Consider the following 7,751-nt stretch of genomic DNA (forward strand, 5'->3'; position numbering starts at 1 on the left):
CCATACGACTCTCAAGGTATGAAGTTGTGGATCGATGTGTCCTTGAGCATTGATTGTTGTTGAGCATTAAGATTTTCAATGTAGTCCACAAAACCAAGTCTTGAAGTTTTGCTTCAGATGAATGATTTCGACTTTATCTGATGGAGATGTTGAGTTTTCGAAGCTGTTGGTGATATATCTTCAGGGCGATGCTCTTGTTTGGTGCCAACTTGGTGAGAGGGGCAACAAAGGGTAGAGTTGCAGTGAGTGACAGTTTTCGTATCAGGGTCGATTTTAACAGATGAATCAATGATGTTCTGCTCATATTCTTCTTTGATGCTGATTTCCTCTGGGATGTTTTGAATTTTCAATCGTTGCATTCTCTGCACTTGATGCACCGATAAGATATGGTTGTGAACCAGTTTGATTCTATCTCTTCGAATTGCTTGATGGGATACGATGAGTAAGAAAATAACTTGTTGACATCTGGATTCACTTGAATTCCAGTTCGGTACAATGATAATTGATCACTCAAAAATCCAAGGAAGTTGGTTTGATTGAAGAATGTTTGATGAATTTTCGTGAAAATCTCATGAGGTTCCAATAACCCCACGACCACCATCTTGTGTTGAAAACTGATTCATAGATCGTCAGTCCTGACGCAAGTTGATATACGACTTTTGGGTGATATCGTAAATAGCTAATACCAACCATGAAGTGGACATCTCCTCCGATACTTGAAGGTACAGATGGAAGTCGAGTTGAACAATGATCGGATGAGTGGTAGCTTTGAGCAATCTCCGTGTAAACATCAGTGAGTGGATACTGTGGAAAGGTAGCGGTTATCGTATCAAGTGATATGCCATTGAATGATGCTAAATTGCCATCGTGCATTGGGATTTTGACGTTGAAGGTTCCAAATGACTGCAATGATGTTTGACCAACTCCGCCGATGGACGTAACTTGGGATGACATTTTTGTAGCTCTTGAACCAAGTGATTGAATGCTGAACGTTTGACGATAAAGTCACTACACCTGTGTCATAGAAGATAGTGTATGGGGTGTTGTCAATTGAGATTGTTTGTAGCATGTAGATACCACGCTGGTCAGTTGATTCTTTATCACCAGATGTTGCAGTCGTCTTGAACGATTCATGTGCATGAAATGATAACTGATGTTTTTGGAAAATTCTGGCAGATTGGAGCTTCGGACACAGCGTTTGTAAGTTGATAACAAATCTTTGTTGACTTGATCCTCCTTGTGGTCGTTGCAAACAAGGACGTGTTTTTTGGTTGGATACTTCTGGTGGATAGGATTTGGGCAGTGTGTAATCACGTTGACATCTCCCTTCTTTGTGCTTAGGTGATGAAGCATCAGCACCTGGAAAAAGACACTGAAAGCAGTATCTTTTGCTTCTTAGTAATGTGAGTCTATCAGCTGGACTCAATTCTACAAACTTCTTGCAGGTGTAGTACTGTAGAATCCTGGTGCCTCCAGGACCAAGAGTGGATACATGTTCATCAGTTCCGTCTTTTGCACCACAGATAAAGCAAATGGGCTCAGATTGAGGTATGGAAGGAAAAGAAAGAAAAATCCATACCTCTGAGTCCCGTTGTTCTTTGATGAGTCTTGATTTGATCCAGTTCGTTTGGATGAATCTTGGTTGTTTGGACGTTTGTGATCGGTCTTGTTGTCTTGAATGCTTGATTTTACTGTCAGCTTCTGGTGTTGGATTTTCAGCTCATCTTCGAGGAAGGTGCACATTTTGACCAAGTCTCTTCAGTGTAAGAGACGTGACGTTTGATATCTGTGTTAACCATCTTGATAGCCTGGCATCACCAAGCAGGTTATAGACTTTGTTGATTGCACCACCGTAATACAGATAATTCTCGACGTGATGTTCCCTTGCCAAAGATGTAAGGTCCTTGATGAGGTTGACAATATTGGTCATTGATTCAATGATTGATCCAGTGTCTTTGGAGCGTTGAATGGAACTTGATGACGTCAGTTGGTTGATTTTTCTTTGGAGGATGAGCATGACGTTGCCATAGGCTTGATTCAGTCGATCCCAAATTTCGTCTATGTCATCTTGAGTTTGGACACAACTCAGGGCTGGTTCCTTCAGATAGTTATTCTTGAGTAAATCAGCAAGTAGATGTTTCGGAGTAGTTTTGAGATGTAGTTTTTCAAATTTTGACTTGAAGGTATAAATATCGATACTATCTGAATATCCAGAAAATTTCTCAAGTTTAATGTTCAGGTTCGATTCAGAAAACAACTTTTGCTTATAGACTTGACGGTCATCGATTTCTTTGTTGAGATCTCTGATGTACACAGATTTTGATAAAGTCAAATGATCATACCGTTCCAATAGACGTTGGATTGCTTCTGTAGTAGTTTCATTGTTGGTTTCAGCTGAAGAGATGGATTCAAGACGTTTTGAAGTTTCATTGACTAAGTTGATATGTGATGATAGATTTGATTTCATGTCCATTAACTCCTCGTTAGAACAGTCTTTTGGTTGGCGTGAGAACTGAGTAATAAGCTCCTCGATAGAATTTTTGGAATCTTTTATTGAGAATAGAAGTGATTTTTCCTTACGGTCAACAGCATCACTTTCCTGCTTTGCTTGTACCATTTGAAAATGACGTTTGGATTTGGTAGCATCCTTGATGTAATCCTTCATCACGTTGAGTGTCTCTAGGATGGTTGTTGTCAAGATTGGATCGGGGGTTTCAGTAACGAGAGTTTGTTCATTGGAACGAATGGATTTACGTAACTCGATTAACCTCTCGATGACGTCTTTGTAGTCAGCTCCAGGTTCGACAGGATTTTCGTCAATAGTGTCAGCTACCTCCTGGATAAGGACTTTGATGTTGATTGCAGATTGAGATGGCATCTCGTTGAATGTTGATCTTGTTGAGTAGATTTGAAATTCAGTTGAAGACTCCTTTGACGTGGCAACTTTCTCGACTAGCTGCCCAGTAGAGTTGAGTATTTTGTAATCGATCCGACGAAGATTACGTCTTGACATTCACGTAAATTGAGTAACGTGAACAAGTTGATAATAAATTGAGAGATTTGACTGATTCAGTTGAAATAAGTTGAATGAATTGAATTGATTGAAACGATTTGCTGCACGATCAGCGGTTGTTGAGATGGGTCCTGTTTGAATGTAAGTCCACGCACACACACAGACAAGAATTTGTAACGTTGATTGATGAATTGATATTGAGGTTCAAGTTCAAACTAAAAAATAAAATGAATGAAAATTCCTAAGTTTCTAATTAACAAAATAAATTGAGCCTTGAATTATAAATGTATTTGATAAGTAGAGCCTAACTTAACTTAACCTAAGGCCTGAACAGTCACTATGCAAAAGAAACAAAGAAAACAGAAAAAGTGCAAACAAGAAACAAGAAAAACCTACCAGCTGGCCAAGAATGTGTGCTGGAAATGTGAGCCAGTGAAAATACAAAGTTGAAATTGAAGAAATTCTGATTATTGTCATTTGTCATTAGTCATATTGATGTTGACTCTCTCATAGTCAACTTGTGACTGAGTAGCGAGTGAGAAAAAGTTGGCCTTTTTATATAAATTTGATACAAAAAAACTAGTTTGACAAGATATAAAAACAATGAATATATAACACTCTTGAGAAATCAAATGATAATTAAATAAAATGCGTGTGAAATAATTAATTACTAGATAATGACTAAATGACAAAATGATAATAACTGACAAAGTATTTGAAATAATTGATAACATAGATAAATGACTTTAAACATAGAACAAAACAAACGACGCATGAAACACGAGAATGCACAAGAGAGAAAAGACGCTGAAAAAGAAAGCACTGGGAAAACAAAGGACGCTGGGGACAAAAAGACACTGACAAAAACAAGACACTGAAAATTGAACTATAAAATATTTTTGCTTTTTTAAATATACTAAAAATTTGATGAATCACATTACACTTGTTTATACACTAAAGTAAAAACAATTCTGCACATATAAATGGGTCATTGTTTGAGGTCTGGCAAAACTTCCCGGAAAAAGCCTATCCGGCGGTGCGTGGATCTAGAGGTGGGTTCTGTCTCCCCCATAGATCTTTTTCTTGCAAAGTTTATCTTCAAATTAGTTTTCAAGGTTGACTTGGCCAACCTTTTCATCTATCTATGGCTCAAGTTTTAGGCAATTTCTCATAGTTTTTGAAAAAGTAAATTTCATTAAAAAGCGCCGGGTTATTCTTTCATGAATCCCTTTAGACGTTTTGCAGCACATTTTTTTGCTTAAGCGAGTCAAGTAAATGATATAGCACTTTCACATCATTAATCTTTGATACGCATTTTGGTGGGACACTAGTATGTCTAACTGTAGGGCGGCCAAAGGGTTGCGCCTCACACGGTAAGAAATTCGCAATTTTAGTAAAATAAAGTTTGGGGTGAAATATCTTACCATAGAAAGTAGCTAAGATAAACTTTTAAACTAAAGAGAATTTACTCAGCTTTCTTCTAAAAAAATCTGCATTCTCATATCTTTCTTCGTTTCTAAATTATTAAGGAAAACCCACTGCGCGGTCTACCATATTCCGCCTACGCAAAAACGGCACCGAAAAATTTTCTAGATACCCTTACATAAAAAACAATTACGAGTGATGTCTTTCATCTACCGGCATAATTTTTTCACCATACTTTTGCCACGTGATTCTTGCTTTTCCCCAATCAACGCTTTTACTTGGGTTTTCCTCTGGATTCGGGTCAAAAGAGACATTTTAGTTTTGTTTTCAGATTTTCTTTAAAACTTTAAAGGTTATTAACTAAACGCAAGGAGCCATAAAATTGGAACTTCAAATTGATACCGTCAACTGCTCTAACTTGGGACTATCTGACAAAACATGGGACGGCAATTTGGCCACCATTTCACCGAACCTCCAAAGTCATTTGATTTGAGTTAATGAATGGCGTATTAAAAAATACACGATTTCTCTTTCACACCTAGTAGGCTTTTAAATCGAAATCCGTAGTGGAACACACATGAATGTCTGGAACAAAGAAGACCATATTAGTGGCAAAACGATGGAGCGTTTGACGTCACTCGCGCGGCAAGTTACAAACTCGTTATTTGTTAATCCCATCGGGCGATAGGCGGTGGGCGTTCTCTAATTCTCCAATCGACGTCCGGTCATTTTGAATGAAAACAAAAAAAGTTAAAAAGGGCGCACTATCAGTGAAAGTTATCGTGACATGTTATGACAGAACGTATGAGTGATAAACTTAGTGGAGTTATCAAAACAAATTTGTTGTCAAAGAGATTAAACAGTATATAAGTGAAAATACAGGCCAGAATATCAACAGTCCCATGTTTCGATCAATCGTCCCAAGTTAGAGCAGTTGACGGTATACAAGAACTAAAACTTTTTGCCAGGTATAAAATGACCCCTCATTTATGATAAGGGCTTTCAAATGGCATAGGTTTTGAATTTGAAAAATAAGTTTGAAATTTAGACTGGCAGCTCTAGTAACTGTAGCGTTGTGGCTTCTTCATAAAGACGAAAGACATATCTGGACTTATTTCGTACTTTTCAGTCTCTTGTTTGTAGTTTTTCTGACTTCCTGGTTCTATGTGACTTATTTTCTATGTTTTCCAACTGACTGATTGACTTACTGAAAGATCGCCACCGGTGGGATTTGAACCCACCAAATGCAAAGTCGCATCGTTTGGAAACCCAATGCCTCATCCACTGTGCCACGGATTCATGCTGGGAGAGTGTTTCTGACGGCTATTTATATTGTACAAACTACAGACCAGACTATATGAAGAGAAAATCACAAAAGAGTGCTTTTTTCGAGCTCCAACCCTAACTGATAATAACCCAATTCCTAGCCAATCTGGTAAGTAACCACATCCAAACCACACCCATACCAAACCCTACTAGGTCGCCTGCAGGTCCTGACACTATTCCTGCATCCCGGATCCGAAAAATAGATATATGTCTTTCGCGTTTATGAAGAAGCTTTCACCATCTGTAGCTATGTAATTATTACCGTGAAGTCGGGTAACTTACTTGCATCAGTGGAGGCTAACATGCATAGCCCTCAAATGACTGACCAATCAAAGCAGCAAAATTCCAAAACAAATGAACTACGCAGCTCCGGTTGCAGCTCTACTCTACCATTTTTGTTTTGATTTAACTTTGTATTTTAAGGACCAGCCAGGTCATTCGTTTAAGGGCTATGCGTGTTAGCCTCCACTGATGCAAGTTACCTGATCTCACGGTATATTGTTTGCAAAGAGGACAGTAGTACAGTACTCATTATTTTCTGACTTTCTGGAACTCGAAATAACTTTTCTCTGGGTTCAAAGTGACATGTCTGCCAGCCAAAAAAACGCCCAGCCTTTCTCTCTGCTCTGCTATTCTCAAATCATGTCATCCAGCTATATTGCACAAGGTGGCCTACCTTTTCCTGTAGCTATTACTGTGAAAAGTCAGGTAACTCGCATCAGTGGAGGCTAACATGCAAACATGCATAGCCCTCAAATGGATGACCTGTCTCGTCCTTAAAATACAAAGTTAAGTCAAAACAAAAATGGTAGAGTAGAGCTGTGAGCGAAGCAGCGTAAGTTCATTTGTTTTGAAATTTTGCTGCTTTGATTGATTGGTCAGTCAGTTAGGGGCCGTCGAAAAACGACTTTCCTTTTTTTTAACGGCCTGAGGCCGTTGTTCAGACCCCCTCCCCCCCTACGTCTTAGCTGCCAAAAAAATTCTTCAAAAGTAAATACTTTCACTGGTCCATGGCCGCCATGTTCTTTCGATTCGTAATCCTCAAAGTTCTTCTTTTCGCACGGAATAAACATGTGGTTTTGAGCCGTGACCTTTCAATTTTGAAACTCCAAGCCCCGCAGCAAGTCAGGGCGGGATGGGTGGAGCAAGGAGTCAATTGAGACGGAGGGAAAAATTGCTGACTTTCGTCACATGACCAGTCATTTTTCTCGTTGAAGCATTAATTGGTGATCGGGAATAAGGTGAATGTCGTGTCGTTGCTTTGGTCTTAGCCTTTCTTCACATGTTTCTACTTTTTGGACTGATAAAACTTGTAAGTGAGACTTTCCCTTTTTTAAAAACTTTTTTAACGGCATTGCAGTGACCACCACCCACCCCTTACGGCCAGAAGCCGTTAAAAAAAAGGAAAATCGTTTGTCGACTTTAATGTAAAAATTTAAACCCAGAGCAAAATTTACTGATTGATGATTGATGTTTTTTTGCTGTGAATTTGGACATTTTCTTCTACGTGCGTTTTAAACGTGGAAAACTTTTGGTTATGAATTTGGACATTTTCTTCCATGTGCGTTTAAAATGTGGAAAACTTTTGGTTGTGAGTTTGGACATTTTCTTGCACGTGCGTTTTTTCAAACGCGGAAACTTTTGCTGTGAATTTGGACATTTTCTTCCACGTGCATTTTAAACATGGAAAACTTTTGGTTTTGAATTTGGATATATTCTTCCACGTGCATTTAAACGTGGAAATTTTTGCTGTGAATTTGGACATTTTCTTTCACATGCTTTTAAAACGTGGAAATTTTTACTGTGAACTTGGACATTTTCTTCCCCGTGCGTTTAAAATGTGGAAAATGTTTGTCGTTGACTTGACATTTTCTTCCACATGCATTTAAAAAATGTAGAAAAGTTTTGCTGTCAGGCAAAAATAAAAAAAAATGGAGTGTTTCCGGAATGCGGGTGAAGGAAAAAAGCTTTGATGCGGCCGGCCAGA

Source organism: Clytia hemisphaerica, unplaced genomic scaffold (assembly GCF_902728285.1).
Source record: "Clytia hemisphaerica strain Z4C2 unplaced genomic scaffold, Clytia hemisphaerica genome assembly, whole genome shotgun sequence".
Lineage (NCBI taxonomy): Eukaryota > Metazoa > Cnidaria > Hydrozoa > Leptothecata > Clytiidae > Clytia > Clytia hemisphaerica.